At 38.6% G+C, this 22,407-nt stretch overlaps 1 protein-coding gene across 1 annotated transcript in view; it reads left to right on the top strand.

Moving 5' to 3' along the window:
• The window catches only part of copa (COPI coat complex subunit alpha), a 198,761-nt gene that overhangs the window by 48,490 nt on the left and 127,864 nt on the right, over nt 1-22,407 (top strand). The gene's annotated exons all lie outside the window — the stretch shown is intronic.

The following is a 22,407-nucleotide window of genomic DNA, read 5'->3' as shown; positions in this document are numbered from 1 at the left end:
GATTTGTTTTTTGTGCATGCAGTCCTTATATTTGAAGAGTTTTGTGGTGCTAGGCTAGTGCAAGGCTAGTGCATGTCTATGGTAACTAGTAGCCTGCATTAAAAACCTCTTCAAAATCATGGGGTCGTCCTCCAAACGTTTCCATATCTGATTTGTAGAAAGCTCCTTTGTGAATTACACGTGTAGTAATGCGGCTGCAGGTAAACAAACTACTGTAGATCCGGTAAGCTAGCAGATCACTCCGCCGCTGCGTAGCTACAACCAGGAAGCTGATGCTGCTCAAATATGTTATCTTAAATGCAAAATGGTTATATTTCAAAAATATTCAGTCAACACAGACATTTATGTGGGGTAGCCTGGTGTTATAAGTGATTTGCCTCAGGTGCACTGTGCTTGGGTCAGACTGTTTTTAATGCAGGCTAGTAGTTACCATAGACATGCACTAGCCTAGCACTAGCCTAGCACCACTAAACTCTTGAAATACAAGGACTGCATGAATAAAAAATAAATAAAAAAATGCTCCAGCAATCAACAACACTCTGGATAACTAGGAAATGAGGCCCTATGTCCAAAATCCTGAAATATCCCTTTAAAGGAAGTTACTTGCTTGTTTCAGCTCAAATAAATGATACACATTTAAAGGAAAGTGTATTTAATGGAATAGATTAACATTATTGTTTTCTGGTTCTAGATGACAAATATTTGAGTATAGGCATCAATAAAATTATTGTTCATATATCAGTAAACGTAAACCAAGTATCAAAGTACCAGTCTAAAACTTTTTTTTTTTTTTACAGTACCCAGCCAGTCTAGATTTTTGACAATAATAGTCCTCTGTAGCTAGAATTCTAACCCCACTATTGTCAAAAGTGTGGTTAGGGGCTTTAATATGGAGATGCACTGCCCTCTCTGCCATGCTGATACATCCTTTTGTGAAGCGGCTCTCACATTCACACATAATACAAGCTTTAGGCAAACAGTGAAGCCTCTCATACTTTCCCTTTGGTGCTTTGCTTGTTTTCCTAATTACCAAATGTTCATCTCACAACCTCAGACCCGGCTTGTATCATTATACACAAAGATGTCCATTTTTTTTTAACAACTTGTCCTTTACAGTCCAGAAAAGTTACTTGGAGCTGCTTTGAAATCATGCGTGATATGTGGAAGTTGTGTGCAATACTGTAGCCGTCGTTAGCCGTGCAGTTAATTTATCAGTTTTAATAATAAACCACTTTTGGAGTCGATGAGCAACAAAGATTTCTGAACACATGGGGAGTACACGCGATACCTCTAAGGAAGCTTTTGTTAATTTTCTCGCAATCTGTGCACATTTTAGTTTAGGCCAAATGTAAATATCCCTAAATAAAAATGTTCTTCTCACACGACTGTAGAGGTGCAGGAAAGCTCTGAATCTCATCGGTTTGGCTGTTTTCAAGGGAATATCTGATTGCGGTCTCTCTCCTGCCGACTGTGGGCTACATTCAGGCCCCACTGGATGAACTGATATTAAGGTTTTTGGTGGTACTCCCCAGCTTTGCACTGTTTGGTCCCAACTTTATCACATGATGGTTTTTCACGACGACGTTTAAAAATGGTGATTTAATGTTATTTTGATTTTGTTGACGTCTGTTCATTTTATTGCTGGATTTAAATGACCAATGGCAATGTCTTTGGGAAATAAACAGTTGCTTCTTATTCCTGGTCTCCACTGTTTTCTATAAGTTTCGGCCAAAATAAAGGTTTTGAATAACGATGTGTATATTTAACCCCTTAACTCCCACCTGAACCGAGCACATTTTCTCCAGTTTGGCTTTACCCCAGTCCAAAAGCTTCTGGAAAAAAGGTGTGAAAATAGCAACAAAACTGAGACTAAAACAAGGATGAAAATGTGAAAAACGGGGGCGCAGATGGTAGAGCGGGTCGTCTCATGATCGGAAGGTCGGGGGTTCGAATCCCGCCTACAGAAGGTGCACACTGTCGTTGTGTTCTTGGGCAAGACACTTCATCCACATTGCCCCCAGTGTCTGTGTACATTGGTGTATGAATGGGTGAGTGGATCCTTGCTGTAAAGCGCTTTGAGTGCCTAATGTAGGTGGAAAAGCGCAATATAAGTTGAGACCATTTACCATTTACCAAAAAAGTGAGAAAAAATGGACGAAAAAGTGACAAAAAATGTAAAAAAAATAAATAAAAAAATGACAAAAATGGACAAAAAGTTGACAAAAAAGTGTGAAAAATTTGACGAAAAATTGAGGAAAAAATTGACAAAAAAATGATAAGAATTTGACAAAAAAATGTGAATAATTTGACAAAAAAGTGACAAAAAAATATCGAGAAAGTGATGAAAAAAAATCTGATGTGCGGAAAAAGATCAATTTAGTTTTGTAGGTCTTAGCTTTCAAATGAGGTGTTACACTGGTCTACAGGATTTGGGTAAAGCTGAACTGGAGAAAATGCTCTTGGTTCAGGCGGGAGTTAAGATTTTAATGACATTATTACTGTTTACTGTCAAATGTCTAAGCTAAATATGCAAAAATGTGCAAAATGCCTTTCAGTCATGTGACAAAAAATGACAAAAATGTGACAAAAAATGACAAAAATGTGATAAAAATGTGACAAAAAAATTTACAAAAATGTGACTTAAAATTACAAAAAAATGACAAAAAATGACAAAATTGCAAAAAAAAAAATGCTAAAATGAGTTGAACACCCAAAAATTATGGAAAAAAATCTGATGACGTGAGGAAAAAGATCCTCTCGGTTCAGGCGGGAGTTAAGAGGTTAAACGAAATGCTAAATCCAATATTGTCAAATGAGTAAAAAAAATACAATCTAATCCTCGGCTACGTTGTTTCATGAAGTAAAATGAAAGAGGTTTTATATCTAGTGCTTGGATCTAAATGTTTGAGATCGTCGGGCCCAGACTTGCTCTTTTACTGCACCATAAACTCCCTTTGAGCCACTAATCCCCGCAGCGTCTCTCTCTCTGTCTCGTCACGAATGTTTGGGTGTGAGCGTGGGACCGTTTTGTGACACAACACCGCCTCCTTTCCCCAAACTCTGCAGAAGAAAAGGTTCAGTGGTAACTTTTAGGAGCCAAAGAGCCAGAGACAAGACCGATGGAACTGAGGAGACCTGCTTGGGACCGTCTGAAGGCCAGATGGGGGTCTGAAACATCACATAAAATGGTTTGCATGGCAGCTTTTACCAAGTGTGAGAGAATTTTTCAAGTCCGTCACTTCATGTCCCACCACATCCCACAACGTGTCCCACTTTTACTACTTTCTGAAGTGGTCAGTCACCCTATCAGACTTCAGAACGTCTTGTTTACCACAAAACCGACAATACACCACAATATTGTTTGCTTGTTTAGACGAGATAAAGTCTAAATTATGTCTGTTTTTACCCCAGACTTTGTAGTTTCCGGTTGTTTCACTAAATATCTGTCATATTTTGAGTGTGTTTCCAATGACATCACGCATATCAGCGCCCATTTGGAATACCGAAGTAGAATTATGCAGTACTACAACATGTAGCAACATCTCTGCTCAGGATGAAAATGAAAGACAACTGATTGACGGTGACTTTTTTATGTACTCGTAATCATTGCTCATGAAGAAAACGCTTCCCCAGAGCCGCACGTTTATGTGATATAAGCAGAAAATGTGGCACAGACGTAGCAGCTCTGTCTGTGGAGCTACAGCAGGATTTACTAAAGATCTGCTTCACTCTGAAGACTAAACACATCAAAGAGGAAACAGAAAACCTTTGTCTGTGACTTTTACAGTTTGTCATGTTGACAGGGTCTCAGGTGGACTTCTGCGTTGTGTAGTTTATTCAGTTTGTGATGTGTTAAGAAGCCACGAGACACAGCGGTAACTTTTGGAGGCGTCTCCGTTTACTCTGGCAAAATATATACAAAATACAATCAGAAAGTGCCACTAACAAGATCCAGCCCAAACTAAAGGGGAGAAGACAATGGACAATCTTAGCATCTCCCCGCATTTCTTCACATGGATAAATTAAAACATCGGGTTTGGATGAAGCTCAATATCAACGTAAATACAAATTAAATATGTTCCCAGAAGAAAATAAATGCAAAATATTGACAAACGGACTCTTAAAACATTGGATTACAATGGATGACTGACCTCTTCCCAATATCAGATTTGCAAAGGGAAGAGGCAGGGGTCAAACCCCGAATATATACGAGGGGCATCTCAACAGTCAACGAAGAAGAAACAAAAACATAGAAGAAGTGGCTGGAGGACCAAGTCTGCACAGTGTATCAAACACCAGGTATGGACAAAATTCAAGTAAACAAAAGGACAATTTTGTGTAATTATACCGTCACTACTTATGAACGGGTTACATGAGTCAGTGTTTAAGCTGCTCAAGATGTTAGCATGCTACCAGTTAGCAACCATTGACAGTCAATGGCTTCAACACGATAAACACATGTGTGGCTCACATCTCTGAACACTGAGGAAATACTATAGTCACAGCACAGCTCTGACCTCACATGTTGTATCCAAGGCTAGATGTTTGTGGTTTAGGGCGTTTTCTTGGAGAGGTCAGAGCTGAGCTGTTGAAGCTAAATGCTAGCCGGTAGCATGCTAACGTCTTAAACACTGACACTGGTTTCTTCACATAAACGTGCGTCTCTGGGGCCGTGTTTTAACTGTTTTCTTCGAGAGCAATGATTACGAGTACAAAAAACCACTATTATCAATCAGTTGTCTTTCATTTTCATTCTGAGATATTGTCATTGTGAGATATTGAGATCTTACAGATATTGTTACATGTTATAGTACTGCATAATGCTACTTCGGTATTCAAAATGGCCGCCATGACAACAAAAGTCACATGACTGAAAGGCATGTATAAGACATGCAGCTGACAAAATATTACGAAAAAGTAATCAGCAGTTGCCTGATAAAGTTATTAGAATCTTATTACCAGCTTTGCAATTAGTGGCACGGTGGCGCAGCGGTTAGTGCTCGTGCTTCACGCCCGGAAGGCCCTGGGCTTGATCCGCGCGCTGGACGTGTGGAGTTTCCTTTGAGTGAAACCAATTGCCTTCAGAAGTTGCCTGATTTCTGAATGATCCCATGTTGACCTAAATAGAGTCGACCTGTGTGTGATCTAATGTCAGTTCAAATACGTGATGGTCTCAGAGGTCTGTTAAGAGACTATTGTGGGGCAGAAGCATCATGAAGTCCAAGAACACACCAGACAGTTCCGGGATAAAGTTACTGAGAAGTATAAAGCTGGGTTAGGTTTAAAAAGAGCTTTAAACATCTCTCACAGTTAAATCCACCATCCAGGAATGGAAAGAGTCTGGCATCACTGGTGTACTAGTTTATATTAAAGAGTGCATGTGTGTGAGAAACTTAAATTTAATGTAAATCTTGAATGTCTTGGATTAAATGTCACTCTTTCATTTAATATGAAATTTAACTTAATTGTACTTTATAACCCCCCCATCACATGATTCCAGTTTCTACAATGACCTTAAGAGCCTTTTGTCTGCTCTCAATCCTAATAATAAAAACAACTCTTAAGGTCTTTGACAAGAAACCCCGGCACTGGCATCACTGTGAAATTATACATAAGTATAAATTCTTAAATTTTGAGAATTTTATTAATTTTAACACTCTTAAACTATATTTTAAGTGTCTGAATTCTGACTCACTCCCACATTCAGAATTAGCCGTGCATATAAACTGTACTAACAGAGCTACAACAAGAGGTGTAACCAATGGTAATTGTATTGTTCCAATGTTCAGATCGAGCTTTGGTCTGTCTGCCTTCTCAGCTGTCAGAGCCCGGCTCTGGAATCATTTACCAACAGACATGAAACTAAAAACAAACGATACCACATTTAAGATGAAATTAAAACACATCTTCTGTTGTCATGACTTGCGTGTCATGCATGTCTTGTTTTAATATGTGCTGTTGTTGCTTTAATGGACAGGTGCTGTAAATTAGCACTTTTGCAAACGCACTAAAATCATTGCATCTGGTTTGCCCAATGTTCATGTGATGTCCGTAATAAACAAATTTAAAAAATAAATAAAAAAAACCTACCAAGACCGGCCGTCCTCCTAAACTTACTGACCGAACAGGGACAGCACTGACCACAGCTGTTACCAAGAAGCCTGTGATGACCCGGGATGAACTGCAGAGAGCAAGAGCTCAGGTGGGGGTAACTGTCCACAGAACAACTATTAGTCCTTCACTGCTACATGGGGGTTAACCTCTTAACTCCCGCCTGAACCGAGAGGGTCTTTTTCCTCACGTCATCAGATTTTTTTTCCATCATTTTTTTGTTGGGTATTCAACTCATTTTTATAACTTTTTTGTCATTTTTTCGTCAATTTTTTTGTCACATTTTTGTCATTTTTTTGGTAAATTTTGTATAAAATTTTTGTCATTTTTTTTTGTCATTTTTTGTCACATTTTTTTGGGTCAATTTTTTATCAATTTTTTGTAATTTTTTGTCACATTTTTGACATTTTCTTTGTCAATTTTTAATCAAATTTTTGACATTTTTTTGTCACATTTTTATCACATTTTTGTCACATTCTTGTATTTTTTTTGGACAATTTTTTATCAATTTTTTGTAATTTTTTGGTCACATTTTTGACATTTTCTTTGTCAATTTTTAATCAAATTGTTGTCATTTTTTTATCACATTTTTGTCATTTTTTTGGTCAATTTTGTATCATTTTTTTGTCATTTTTTATCAAATATTTGTCATTTTTTGGGGTCAAATTTTGGTCAAATTTTGGTCATTTTTTCGACCCTTTTTTGTCAATTTCTTGTGACATTTTTGTGACACTTTTGCCACATTTTCATCAATTTTTCGTCACTTTTTTGTCACATTTCCATCATTGTTTTCGTCTCAGTTTTGTTGCTTTTTTCACAGCTTTTTTCCAGAAGCTTTTGCACTGGGGTAAAGCCAAACTGGAGAAAATGTGCTCGGTTCAGGTGGGAGTTAAGGGGTTAAGAGGTTAAAAGACAAAAAAGTAATGTTTTTTAATGCAGCTAGAATCACAAAAATAAATTGTCCTATATTTTAAGTGTCATTATCCTGCGTGGAGGTGGTGGCCCTCTCTACCCCCCTGCTCTGCCCCCCTGCTCTGCCCCAGGGGAGGCCTTCGGGGTGGGGCCAGTGGAGCGTCGGAGGCGGTGCTCTGCGCTGCGACGCTTCAGAGGAAAGAAAGTGGAAAGTGAGGAGAAAAATACCTGGATGGACTATCTCCTATAAGTAAGTCCACTTCATTTCTACCCAAACACTAGTTCACGAAGGTTTTAGCCGCGATGGTTCGGTTGCGTTTACAAGAAAAAGAAACAAAACGCGTTTGGTGCGCTCCGGTTTCCACGAACAATAGTCGAGAGAGAGAGAGAGAGAGAGAGAGCGGGTCGCCTTTTTCAAAACCATCGCGAAGTTTAGCTGCCTTTTGTTGTTGCTATCGAGGCCACGTAGCTATTAAGACCAGTTTAAACCTGCCCCAGTCTTTTACGAGGGTAATTATGTCAACTGTAAGGGATGCGTTTGTCGAAGGTTTCGGCTGCGGCTCGATGCGTTCCTTCCCAATCTTCCTCCTCTCCCTGGGAATTCGCGTCCCATTCATTTTACTCCGAGGACGTCCCACTCGGGGAAGACAAGGAGGCGAGTATTGAGATAATTTGGCTTTTTAGGACACCGCCAGTGGGGCCGATCTCCCCCCTTTTGTCCTCCCAGTCCTCCCATTATCTTGAGTTTTACGCGTAACGTGTCCTTGTTGGCGCCGCGTTCAACAACACGGTAAAGTCTGCACGCCGCTGAATGATCTCATCCTCATTCATTTTTAATTACGTGGTGAACCTGGCTTCTTGTCTGTGGCGTCTGCTGCGAAGGGACGGCTATTATCGCGTGGTAAGAGCGTAATAATGAGCGCCTGGTGTCACTTCTCACTGTAGAAGAAAGTAAACCTATGAGTGTCAACTGATCACCATGGATTGTTTGGCAAATAATGGAGTAAAAGTAAAAGAATCATCAGAAAATCTTGGATATTTCAGGGTTGTTGAAAAGTACAGTAAGGAAGCAGCAGCTCTAATCCCTCATTGTTCGCTCTGATTTCTTGTTAAGTCATAATGGAGTGAACAAGGCAAGACATGTTTATTTGTTCAAGGACATTTCATACACAAGGCAACTCAAGGCTTCAGTTGTGGTTTAAACTCTTAACTCTTAACTCCCACCTGAACATGTTTTCACTGGTTCTCCAAATTCTCCAAATCTGAAAGCTTCTTCAAAATGGCGACAAAAAATGAGAAGAAAATGAGGATGTAAATTGACAAAAAGTGACAAAAAATCCAGAAAAAAATGACAAAAATCCAGCAAAAATTGACAAAAATCCAGCAAAAAAAATGACGAAAATCCAGCAAAAAAAGAGGCAAAAATCCAGCGAAAAATGACAAAAATCCAGCAAAAAAAAGACAAAAATCCAGCAATAAATGGCAAAAATCCAGCAAAAAAATGACAAAAATCCAGCAAAAAAATGACAAAAATTCAGCAAAAAAAATGACAAAAATCCAGCAATAAATGGCAAAAATCCAGCAAAAAAAGAGGCAAAAATCCAGCAAAAAATGGCAAAAATCCAGCAAAAAAATGACAAAAATCCAGCAAAAAAAGAGACAAAAATCCAGCGAAAAATGACAAAAATCCAGCAAAAAATATTTTTAAAAAAATCCGGCAAAAAATGAAAAAAGGCAAAATCCAACAAAAAAAAGTGACAAAAAAGTAACAAAAGTGCCATTAAAAAAGTGACAAAACACATAAGGGAAATAAAAAGTGACGACAATGGCAAAGAGGAGAGAATGCATTTGGTTTTGGCGGGTGGTAAGAGGTTAAACTCTCACAAAACACCCATTTCACCAGCAAAGGGCGCAATAATAATCATGATCATGCATTGGTGTAATATAGCACTTTTCTGGACACTGTACATTATTCATTCACTCCAAACTTGGTGATGGTTAAGGTTAAGGTGCTTTATTTGTCATTATACAATTTGCATCTGACCCATCCTTTGTGACGACCCGTAAGCTGCTATTGCCCTGGGACAGACTGACAGAAGTGAGCCTGCTAATCTGCGCCATCACTGCCAACCAGTCACTCACTCCATTCACCCAGGCTTCCTACTGTTTCCAAACGGTCTCCCATCCAAGTACCGACCAGTGCTGAGCTCCTGAGGTCTGACGGGGTCGGCCAGAGCAGTGGTTTGGCTTTGAAGCAGGAGTTGCTTTGGAGTGAAGGTGATTTTTCCACACAGAGATATGTTCTTACCTGAGCTTAGATGAGTTCATTTGTACCTGTCTGGTCTTCACGTGTGCCCTCAGTCACGTAAACGACATCCGCGCTGTAATATCTTCACTTTACTGCGCGGATGTTGAACTACTCCTGGTATTATTACGCCTTACAATATAGTTCCCCTTTTTATCCGCTCAGAAATTAAATAGGGAGAACGTGGAAGAGCTCGGTAGCTTCTATCTTGACCTTTTTTGGAGCTATAGAGGAGGAGAGGCTAAATGCTAACGCCGTCTGTGCTGTGTTTACGTGACTGAGGGCACAGGTGAGGACCAGACAGGCACAAATGAGCTCATCAAATGAACGTATTGATCTCACAACGGAGAAATTCACTTGTTGATGACTCACTAAAGTCTCGTCAAAGCTACTTAGGCTGTACTGATCTTTACTATCTGTTTTTGTTGTTTAAGTGAAGTTTCTCCTTGGCGTTTTAATACACTGTATATCGGAGCTTCTATGTGATATTGTAAGAATTAGGCGATCTATCATTCAGTCCCAGTTTTGAAAGTAGGCCAGTCTCATTCTCAGAAGTAATTTGTGGCCTATTAATTCAAACTGACGGCTCCTGTTCTCTTGTATAATCTGTTCTTCTCAACGATTGCGATGACAGGCCATAAATATTGATATCATTTGGGTTGAGGCCTGTTTTAATAATATATTCAGTGCGTGCTCAAACTTGCAAACTCCATATCAAGGGCACTTTGAAACTACAGTGCGACTGAAGGGTGTGTAATATCAGGTTGTAATGAGGAACAGGGAGGAACAAGGATGCTGCTTTTAGTGCATTAATGTTAAGACACATTAGACACAATTTTTGCTAAAACATCGTTGACACAATTATATTTAAGATTTGGCTAAAGATTGTACCAGCTTTCTTTAGTTTGGCCTCTTTTGTGATGTTTATAGAGCTCCACAGTCCCGCCTCCTCTCCGGTCCGGAAGTGAAATTCCCGTTGCTTTGAGACCGTATTGATTTGGAATAAAGTCTTTAACTCTGTAACTACGTCAGCTTGGGCTGAATCCAGCTCTGTGGTTATAAAGCGACCGCAAAGTCAGATGCAGGTGAAAAAAGCACGTATGAGATCGATCTAGTTTACGAAAAAATACAGTTTAACTGCGAGCCTTCGTCCTAGAACTACATTACCCAGGATGCTCGGGAGTCCCATGATCTACTACGAGGCTTTTGATTGGTGGAGCTTCACGTTCCCATACGTGTTTATTTATTGTAATGTAGAAAACATATTATAAACAATGTATTCAAACATAATGCAGGCAGATAGTTGACGTTTTATCCATATCTAACACTGAGAGTAAGAAAAACGTCAGATGGATCAAAAATATGTTCCCAACGATACAATTAAACAAACCACCGATCATTTTTATTCCCATTAGCAGGATTCAGATTGTTTAATAGTGAAATAATATAGAACTTTTGTCTGCAAAGTAAAAGAAACTCTTTGTAGAAAGTTCATACTGTCTTCTTAGGTTAAGACTATTACAGTTTTGTTTGTTATAGTAAGACAGAAGGTTTAGTTTTACCTGCTTGACTAGTTTCGATCACTTCCTGTGATCTTCCTCAGAAGCAGGGGCGTAGCACCAAATTCTGGGCCCTGGGTACAAACTATCTTGGTGGACCCCCCCCCATTTGAAATTCACATTTCATATTCTATGTTCTTTGACCACATGACAGTGGTTTAGTGGTTTGACAGCGCAGTTCATTTATATTCTATTATAACTTTATTATATACACCTTAACTAAGCGAAAAAATGGGTTGGCCAAAAAAGTGCTTCATATACAAACACACATCCAATCCAATGGGTACTTTGGCCATGGTTTGTTTGTTTATTTGTTTGTTTGTTTGTTTGTTTGTTTGTTTGTTTGTTTGTTTCAAGTCCATGTTTGACTTGAAATTTCATCTGATTTGGATTCAGTTACAGAAATTGAATAACCTTTAACCCTGTGGTGACATAGATATTTAGATTAGGGTGGACTATTCTACTTTAATTGGGCCAATTGAAATGGCTAGTTTAAGGTAGAGCATAATGATTATTAGCAGATCACATTAAACAGGACTGCACCAGGGACAGAGGATATTTGTGCTGAGAGTAGCACATGTGTGACTTTAAAATAGGCATTAAAATGCTATTTTACAAAAAATGATGATACTATGATGTCTCTGTGGCCCACAGGCCTGAACAAAAAACTCAAGGGCTTCAGTCTGATTTAGTCTCACCATATTTGAAGCCTATACCTTTAAGTGTATAATCAGTAAATTGTTGTTGTAAAAAGTTACGCTGGAATAGACTAAATGGCACGAGCTCCACCTTTCACTAGAACCATGTTGACTTGTCTCCAAAGCTGCGCATTTATAATACGTGTCTCCAAATGCGCGCGGCTAATTAGCATAATTAATTCGGCGAAAACGGCGTGCGCGACCTGTGGCTTTTGTCACTGTATTGGCCTGATGGCTCAATTACAATAAATATGAGGAAAGAGAAACTTTAGAGGTTAAAACGAGGAGAGAAGGAGCTCTGTCTCTGACTCTGCACGATCCTCAGCGCAGGCAGAAGCAGGACTCACCTCACCTCATGTTTAACTGTCATTTATGACAAGAAAGTTTCCTCTAAGGTCCGCTAGAACAGGCTAGTGTTTAATAAAAGCACATAAGAGCGAGGCCAGACTAATACCTGTCTTTCCTCATAGCTCTGTGTCATTACATTACAGAGTCCACCTCATCAAGTCACTGCTGAGCTGAAGCGCACGGCGCTGAACGCCGGTGTGTGGGCTGAACCATTTGGCACATTTTTAAAGGGGTGTCAGGGCCCTGAGATATTATCCATCATTATTGTTTGTGCAAAATTCTGTGTAGCAACCATTGTATTTTAGCCCGGTTGTTCAGTTCTTATAGTATCAATTATGAAGAAACTTAGAAAGTACAATACATAACGCTTTTTGCAGCATTATTGAGGGCCCCTACCCTGCTCTGGGCCCTGGGTACTCAGTACCCTTTACCCCCCCAGTCCGACGCCCCTGCTCAGAAGTGATCGAAACTAGTCAAGCAGGTAAAACTAAACCTTCTGTCTTACTATAAGAAACAAAACTGTAAAAGAAACTCACAGTGTTTGCTGAAAACCTCGTTGCAATGGTTCTTGGGATACGGAGTTTCTATAGTCAGGAAGTGAATGATGTCACAGCCTTGTACCTTTGCCTTTTCTTCAACATGTCGTCTTCTTTTTGGATTGAAATGAAACATTTTATGGTCACGAATTGCTACATAGCTGATTAGCTTTTGCGGTGACGTTAAACTCTTGATATTTGAATTTTTGGAAAATCGACGGCCGTGTAGACAGGGATTTTTTGCTTCCGGTCCGGAGCAACAAGACTGCAAGGGGCGGGACTGTGGAGCTCTACAGTTTCACTTCCTTATAGGACACCGACAGGAAGTGGCACACGCTTTAATATCAGTTTGGAGCATCATTATAATTCGTGTTTCTCAAGATCTTCACATAAACCAGGGACTAAAACGGGTCCAAAATGGTTTAAAGTGGACTTAACTTTGTCTAAACTGAGTGTAAAATAACAAAGAACATCAAATTTAAATGCATTAAAATCCTATAGCCGGCCTCCGTCTTATCACATCAGTGCGTTTCCTGCATCCGTTGTTTGTTTTGGAGATAATTGGGGGCGAGGCAGCTGTCGGCTCGCGTCTGCATTAGCTCCTGTTCATTCAGATCGACCTAAACGTGCACCTGCTTCACCGCCGCATGTGTCTCTGAGCAGCTCAAGTTTGACCAATACTACTCCAGCATTGGCCTATATCCTATATTCACCATGATTACTTTTACTCCACAGTATTTGAAAGAGAGATATAATAGAAAAAAAAGCAACAAAAAGAACAAAAATAGATTGAAGTTGGCAGAGTTTAGTCTCTTTTCGGGCCTTGTAATGCGCACTCCACACAGTAGGTGGCGCTGTCCATATGTACAGCCAGAAAATGTGGTCCCTGTCGTGTTGTCGAGCAGCTCGTGAACTTTGTTGTGATCTTCATGTGTTTGAAGCTTCAAAGTTAATATTCTGAACACTTTTTTTCCGATGCAAATGGGTCATTTTATGCTCACTGCTGCCACCTCAGGTCTTATGCGTAACTGCAGCTTCAATATTAAGCTCGTGCATGACGGCACTTTGGACCCGAAGTTTTTGAGTGACAGTGCAGGATTTTAGAGGCAGTTGTGGTGAACAGGTCTGGGCTCATCCTACACATTAGGACATGACTGGAACATACTTAATTTTAACTTTTTAAACTCCGTACAGTCCCTTTAAGCCAGGGGTTGGCAAGTTTTCTTGGTGGAGGCCGATGTTCTTTATTGTAAATAGACCGAGGGCCGAAGCCACTGATTATTAGCCCAAAGTAAAGCACAACACTGGAAAAATTACCATCATGAGATAAATTACTTGAAATTGCTTGAATTAAAGTTCTTCTATGTTGAATTTGAGTAGGTTTGAACTAAGCCAAGATACAAACGCTAGCGCCAATGGAACAAGAATAAAACCCACTTGGAATCAGAAAAATAATAATTTTTCACTTGAAATGACACAAAATTATCTGAATTAAGGGAATAACAACTACTAGAGGTTTTATCTCATCTAAGATCAGACCAAATCAACTCAAACCTTAGATTTAATCTGTTAATTTAAGTAGATTTATGTCATTTCTTCCTTAAAACGATTCTTCTTTTTCCAGTGCACTTCTTTCAAACGCCAGTATTTTGACCTAATTGGGTGTAATGACAGTATTTCTACCTTTTTTCTCCCATTTAACTCTAATAATGTTAAAAGTACACTGTGATTTGTGTACTAATGTTTCTCAAAATCATCTTGAGGGCCAGAGGTTCTGTGCCGGAGGGCCGGATTTGGCCCCCGGGCCTGACGTTGCCTACCCCTGCTTTAAGCTAACGTTGGCTGTTTATTAGGGCTGGGAGGATCCACTTTTGTCACGATCCGATACGTATCACGATACTCGGGCCGATCCGATACATGTTGCAATACAGTAAGTAATTATAACAAGTGACATGTTTACCTAAACCTCTTAACTCCCACCTGAACAAATTCCATTTTCTCCAGTTTGGCTTTACCCTAATCAGAAAGCTTCTTGGGAAGAAAGCACCAAAACAGCCACAAAAAATGAGAAGAAAACAAGGATGTAAACGCAACAAAATAGAGACAAAAATTCAACAAAAAAGTGACAAAAACTCAACAAAAAAGTGACAAAAACTCAACCAAAAAGTGACAAAAATTCAACAAAAAAATGACAAAAACGCAATAAAAATGTGACAAAATTGAAAAAAATAAAAATAAATTTCAAATGAGGTGTTACACGGGCCTATAGCCAAAGAGGACAGAATGCATTTGGCTTAGGCGGGTGGTAAGAGGTTAAATTGTGTCATTTGCCATTTTCTGAAATTAAAAAATTAGATTGAAACTGTTACTGGAACAAAAAGGAGTGTGTGATAAAAAAAAATCCTCCAAACACAAGTATTGAAAGAATTGCGATACTTGATGAAGTATCAATACTTGGTATTGCAGCTCAAAGTATTGCGATCCAAGTCCAATCCAATATTTTGTCCCAGCCCAGTTCGATATATCGAGGCAGGAAAGTATCGCGATAAACGATATTATTGACCGACTCTAACGACACTGGACACTGTCGACTCTCAGGCATAAAAGTGACAGTAAACCTTTGTTCATCATCATGTCCTAAAACACCACACAAGCTGCAATAAACATGAAATATATTGACACTCCATTTGCTTCAGCTGGAAATCAAAGTTTTGCTTGTGCTAATAAATGTACAGACGATAAATATCGAGCTAAAATATATCCTTAATCTGTTATTTATTGAACCAAAAGTCGATATAGTAGTTATCGGGACAGCCCTAGCAAGTAGTATCTGTACTTGTAATGAACTGCTACTGAATATTACCCAACATTTTTCGAAATATTGCCTATTTGCAGTGATACGTTATCGGACTGTTGTGGTAAAGCTCTTTGAGTGCTTAATGTAGGTGGAAGAGCTCGATATACGTTGAGACCATTAAGAGGGAGCTCTCGATTTACCGGTCGATATACAGAGTTCTCGGTGAAGTTCTTCCGCTCCACACAGGACTGTCACGATAATTACTATATCGACTTATCGTTCAATAAATAACAGATAAACTATATATTTTTGGGCTCGATGTTTATCGTCTGTATTTATTTATTAGGATTTCCCCCGATTTCTTCTTTGTAAAAATTGAGTTTCATTATATTTCATGTTTAGTGCAGCTTGTGTGGTTTTGTAGGACATGTTTATGCACTTTTAGTACAAAGGTTTTCTGTTATTTTTATGCCTGAGAGTTGACAGTATCTCTTATCGTTGGAGACAATAATATCGTTTATCGCGATACTTTCCTGCCTCAATATGTCGAACTTCAAATTTGTTATCGTGACAGGCCGACCTCCATGGTGTGATTTTGCCCCCTATGCCAAGGTTGGCCAACGTCAGGCTCAGGGGTTAAAACCGGCCCTCCATCATCAAACTCTGGCCCTCGAGATGATTTTGAGAAATATTATGACCCAAATCAGAGATCAAAGGCCTGTTAACCCCTTACCTCCCACCTGAACCGAGCACATGTTCTCCAGTTTGGCTTTAGTCCAAAAGCTTCTGGAAAAAAACTGAGACGAAAACAATGATGGAAATGTGACAAAAAGTGACGAAAAATTGATGAAAAATGGAAGAAAAAATGACAAAAATGTGACAAAAAAATAAATTAAAAAAAATACAAAAATGTGACAAAAACTTAACAGAAATTTGATAAAAAATTGACAAAAAAAGGATAAAAAATGGACAAAAAAAATGACCAAAATGTGACAAAAACATTACAAAAATTTGATAAAAAATTGACAAAAAATGACAGAAATGTGACAAAAAAAAAAAATGTGATTAAAAAATTACAAAAATGTGCTAAAAAATTTGACAAAAAATACAAAAAATAGATGAAAAAATGACAAAAAAGTTACAAAGATGAGTTGAATACCCAACAAAAAAATGATGGAAAAAAAATCTGATGACGTGAGGAAAAAGATCCTCTCGGTTCAGGCGGGAGTTAAGAGGTTAAAGTACCTTAAAATGTCTTAGCAGAGCACCCTTTTTGGCCACAATCCTAAAGGAATACTCATCTATAGGTTGAAATGACTTAAATCTACTTGAATTAAGATCTAAAGTTTGGAGTTGGAGTGGATTTAGTCTGGCCTTAGAGCAGATAAAACCTATTTTTGCCAATGGAACAAGCACAAGTTTTCTCTTAATTCAGATTATTTTGTATAATTTCAAGTGAATAATAAATATTTTTTACAGTAAATGTTAATTTGCCTGATTTCTATTCTATTCCATTGGCATTAGCGTTTTTATCTGATCTTAGATTAGTTCAAACCGACTCAAATTTAAAGTAATTTATCTAATTTAAGATGGACATTTTTACAGTGTGTATGATGCACAACACTGGCACATGTAGAAAGTGATGCTTTACTTCAATTGCTTCAATTGGAGGGACCGGCCCTTGGTCTTTTGATAATGGGGGAAAAATAGGCCCTGCACCGAGCAAACTTGCCTACCCCTGCACTATGCTGTGTTTCAACCAATGTAGAGGGAATTTTCTATTATCTTTTCCTTTTTTAATCGACATCCTTATAATAATACCTGATTTCAAATAAAAAAAAACATCTTCAGAAAATTTGGCCCTCAAAATGCAGGAAATAGTGTTTGAATTTCCAAATTTTCTGTGTTGGATGACCCGGGAACCCTCAGCCTGCCCCTACACTGTGAACAAATCCTGGCGTCCCAAAAGTTTGCTGCAAGTTCCTGGACTCGAGCCCCAGTGCTGTTGGAAAAGACTTTCGTAAACAGTGTAGCAGCCAGGTCAGGCCTCCATGTTGTGGATGCTTCAGACAGACTCTCCCTCTGACGTGTGTGGCCCCATGTCCCGTTTACCCCCGTCCCGTCAGCGCAGCGTCCCGTCGAGAGGTGTTTTGACAGTTGTTTCAGTCGGTGAGTGCAGTTTGGTGGAGAGCAGCTGCTGCAGAGACGGAGAGGCCGATGACAGATAAACGTCTCTGAACCTTTGAAGAGAAACCGGGTGTTTGAAATCTGCGCAGATCTATGGCACTAAGGTTGAGTGTTTCACTTTGGAGAGTCTGGAAACCAAAACTTAAGAGATTTGTCAGAAGTGCAGTGTTGTTGAGCTGTGATGTTGTACCAAAGCTTTAAGTTGTTTAACCTCTTACCACCTGCCTAAACCAAATGCATTCTGTCCTCTTTGGCTGTTATATAGGTCTGTGTAACACCTCATTTGAAAGCTAAGAACCACAAAACTGATCTTTTTCCTCGCGCTGTTGCTGTGTCACCTTTTTGGTTTTTTTTTCTTTTCTTTTCTTTTTCACTTTTGTCACATTTTTGTTGAATTTTTGTCACATTTTTGTTGAATTTTTTTGAATCACCCGTGCCCTCAGTCATGTAAACACAGCACAGACGGCGTTAGCATTTAGCCTCTCCTCCTCTATAGCTCCAAACGAGGTGAAGACAGAAGCTACCACGTTTTCCCTATTTAAATATGGTTATGTGAAGTGTTACAAAATTAGAACTAGAACTGAACTTTTGACAATATATAAGTTCTATACATATATTTTTAAGGCTGAGTTAATTTTGCGATATATTGTGGCTTCCTGTGATAAGATGTCAGCTAATTTTGAGCTATTTTTTGTGATACTTCCAAGACCACCAGGCCTAGATCAATATAAAATCAGGACCAAAGCAGGTCTAGAAAGGGTTTACAATAGACCTAAACTAATTCACGTTTAACCTCTTACCTTCCACCTGAACAGAGCACTTTCTCTCCAGTTTGGTTTTACCCAAATGTAAAAGCTTACTTGAAAAAGTGTAAAAAAAAAAGAAAAAAAAAGAAAAGAAGCGACAAAAATGTGACAAAAAAACAAACAAAAATGTGACAAAAAATTATTAAAAATTGACAAAAAATAATAAAAATGTGACAAAAAAATGTGACAAAAATAATAAAAATGTGACAAAAATATAAATAAAATGTGACAAACTCTGGCAAATATGAGATGAAAAAGAATGTGAAAAAGTGACAACAATGAGACAGAAATGTGAGGAAAAGGATCTGTTTTGTATGTCTTGACTATGATATATATAAGGCGGAAGGTAAGAGGTTAAACTAGGTGTACCCGCATGTCTAAACTAAAAATGATTAAACAGTGAAATTGCAGATCACTTTACTCACGATTTATGCAAATATCTGGGATTTGTGCAATTACAGCAGACTCTTCTCTCCTTCTCTATTCTCAAAGCTACAACATGAGCCTTCTTATTTTAGACTTTTATTTCGAAGGAGCCCGCGGTGTCTCTCTCCGTCCTTCACAATAGATAAAGGGTCAGAGTTGCAAAAATAACCCGTGGAGCGACACCACTGTTCGAATGACAAAAGCCTCCATCACAAAGCGCTCAATGGGGTCAGCTCCAGTCACTGCTCACAGAAGAAGCGGATCTCAAGGAAATTCTAACGACCGTTTTAAGAGACGAGATCGTTTTTTGCTCACGTTGGGTCGATTGAAGAAGCAAAGAGCGAGAAGGAAATGTGTTATTTACTATATTTAAACATGTAGGCGCGTCGGTTGAATAGAGAAACCTAATCCGGACCACGCCTCAGATCGGGTTTTGTTTGGAAAAGGGTTGATGCCGGGACAGGTGTAAGAGTGAGCGAACATATGGGAGGCGGAGAGGGAAGCCAGAGGCACAGAAAACATGTGAAGTAATGAATATGTTTGACACAACCTTTTTACTGACAGTCTAAGCAAAAGTAAATGTGAAAAAGTTGTCCTGATTTCGCTCCGTGCCTTGTTTTGGTCTTGATATTTTGTTTTCTTCCTATTTATAGTGAAGACCATAGAAGTAAAAAGAAGAAACGGTGTTCAAACCTAACGTAAGCGAACACTTAGCAAGTTGGCTAGTCCTGCTCCATGTGTTTTTCCTATAGCCGTTAGCATTAGCATCAAATGTCATGAATTGTGGGCGATCCAGATGTTTTCAGCTGTTGTCAACCCTTGACCACATAACGGTGAAGTCAAAGCCTCGTTAGAAATCATTAATGAATGAACAGAGCTTTGTAGATTTTAGTTTAACCCCTTAGCTCCCACCTGAACTGAGCACATTTTCTCCAGTTTGGCTTTACCCCAGTCCAAAAGCTTCTGGAAAAAAGCTGTGAAAATAGCAACAAAACTGAGATGAAAACAATTATGGAAATGTGACAAAAAAGTGAGAAAAATTTGACGAAAAATTGATGAAAAAGTGGCAAAGATTTCACAAGAAATTGACAAAAAATTGACGAAAAAATGACAAAAATGTGACCAAAAAATAAAAAAAAAATGTTATAAAAAATGACAAAAATTTGATTAAAAAAATGACAAAAAAGTGACAAAAAATGACCAAAAAAAGGACAAAAAGTTGACCAAAAAATGACAAAAAATTGACAAAAAATTGACAAAAAATTGACAAAAAATGACAAAAAAAATGATTCAAAAATTTGATACAAAATTGATCAAAAAATGACAAAAATGTGACAAAACATGACCAAAAAAATGACCAAAAAATACAAAAAAGTTACAAAAATGAGTTGAATACCCAACGAAAAAAATGATGGAAATAAAAAATCTGATGACCTGAGGAAAAAGATCCTCTCGGTTCAGGCGGGAGTTAAGAGGTTAAATGCAAATTAGCATATAAAAGTGTCCTCTGAGCTAAATGCTAACTCAAATAGAGTCAAGTTTCTGCTTTTTGTTCGGACAGATTCACATCCAGTGGATCTTATAATTTGTTAGTGAGTAAATTCTATGAAACGGACAAAACATAGGCTACCTCCCCATATGTTGGTATTGTGCCTGGCTTCATTTGTCTGCACCATAGAGAAAACCACCATAGAAATCACAGAAATACCTATAGCTCTGAACCAGTTCTTTCATAAGTGCACATTTGAACGTTTAAACGGGTCCGGGATTCGGCAAAATTTGTTACATTTGTTTTGTAGGAACAGACAGTCAGATCGCTAAAGGCATTTCTATGATTTCTATGGTAGAGACGCTTGTAATCTTGTAGTATGGTTCTGATCAACACATTTTAAATTATGGACTTGGAATGATCAATATCAAAGTGCAACTTACGCAGTCGCAAAAACTGCAAATCCATCGCATAGTTGCATACAACAGAATTAGCTGTTTTTTTTCCTGACTTTTTTCTTGGAAAAGAATTTATAGTTAAGGTCTCTACAAACGTGCGCTGAAAAGCATGTGATTCTTGAATGTGTCGGTTCGCATTGAATCGTCTCAGCAGTGTGTGAGCAGAGCAAAAATATATATAAATCTAATCAAAATTGCAAAAAATAATAATAATAATTGTCTATCGAAAAAATCCATGTCAGTGTGGCCATTTTCTACCACTAAACACTGCAACTTTAAAGCAGTACTAAGTAACTCATGCCCCTAGAGGCCATAAGCGCAACTGCCGGTGTCGTAGCATGTTGCTTATTGATTGCTAATTAATTAATTACTTATTAATCGTCCGTGAGAGTATATACTACACTGACAGAAAAGACAAAGGGACAGAGGGATATTGAACATCCAATTACACAATGGAGATATTTTTTTTCACTCAAACTTGGCTGTAAATACTGTTTAAGTGGCGCTAGCCCGCAGTTAGCTTTGCCCGTTAGCCTGTTAGCTTCTTCTTTGTGATTCCATTAGTGTGTATTGGTGACTCCGACCCGGTGGCAGTCAAGTTGCAATTGTAGGATTCTGGCCAGAGACACCAGGGGGAGATGAAAGACCCTCAAATCATCATCATCATCAATCATCCCATTAACACTTGTATTAACCCTAAAGGGACTACGAAAAGGATTTATAATGGTAAACAAGTCACTTAGTACTGCTTTAAATCTTGAAGTGACTATACTTTGTGAGTTTGTCGCTTTTTTATAATGTTTCCTTTCGGTAATCACATCATGACGTGTTTTATTTTGTCGTTCTTCCTTCATCAAGACATCCAAGCGCCTGCATGAATCATAAACAATACAGGACTTGTCTTTTTTTTTGCATATTTTTAACCGGAGCTTCACCCACAAACCCATTGTCTTCATACACGGCGTCTGGTTTTGTTTCCCGATGACTGACGGGTCGTATCCAGTTCCAGAAACCAAGAACTCGGCTCTTTCTGCTGAAAAAGTGCACTTTGTTTAGGTTCAGGACTAGAGTTACGCGGCGCTTCCTAAGCTCCGTTTAAAAGGTCTGGAAATGTCGAGGTTTAAGGCCGTGTTATTGTTGAAAGTGACCGGAGCGAGTGAAGGTTGTGGCTAATGTTTTATGGATCATTTTAACATTTTGTCACAAGAGAAAGAACTTTGTACCTCGGGCTGGAGCTTGTTGTTTTGCCAAATGTGTGCGGGTGATTGGCTAATACAGCACGAAATATCCGACATTGTCCCAAAAGGTGCAATAACAATATTTGACCAAACTATTTCAAGTAGTTTTTATTCAATTTTGTCAACACAAGTCTTAAAGGGATATTTCAGGATTTTTGACATAGGGCCTCATTTCCTAGTTATCCAGAGTGTTGCTGATTCCTGGAAATATCTTTTTTGTAATTCAAGCAGTTTTTCTGTTTGAAGAGTTTCGTGGCGCTAGGCTAATACAAGGCTAGCGCATTTCTCTGGTATCAGCTAGCCTGCATTAAAAACAGTGTGACCCGCTCCACAGTGCACCTGAGGCAAATCACTTATAACACCAGACTAACCATATAAATGTTTGTGTCGATAGAATAATTTTAACCATTTTGAGTGATCTGCTAGAAAATAGTCCCTCAAAATGCGATCATTCATGTGATGCAGGTCAGTTATATTCCCAAAAATGATTCTATCGACAGACATATACAGTGCCTCTCGTTAGTATTCATACACCTT

The sequence above is a fragment of the Gobius niger genome, assembly GCF_951799975.1.
Source record: "Gobius niger genome assembly, chromosome: 13".
In the NCBI taxonomy this organism is placed as follows: domain Eukaryota; kingdom Metazoa; phylum Chordata; class Actinopteri; order Gobiiformes; family Gobiidae; genus Gobius; species Gobius niger.
Note: the sequence above shows the minus strand (reverse complement) of the source record. Positions and strands in the feature narration are given on the sequence as shown.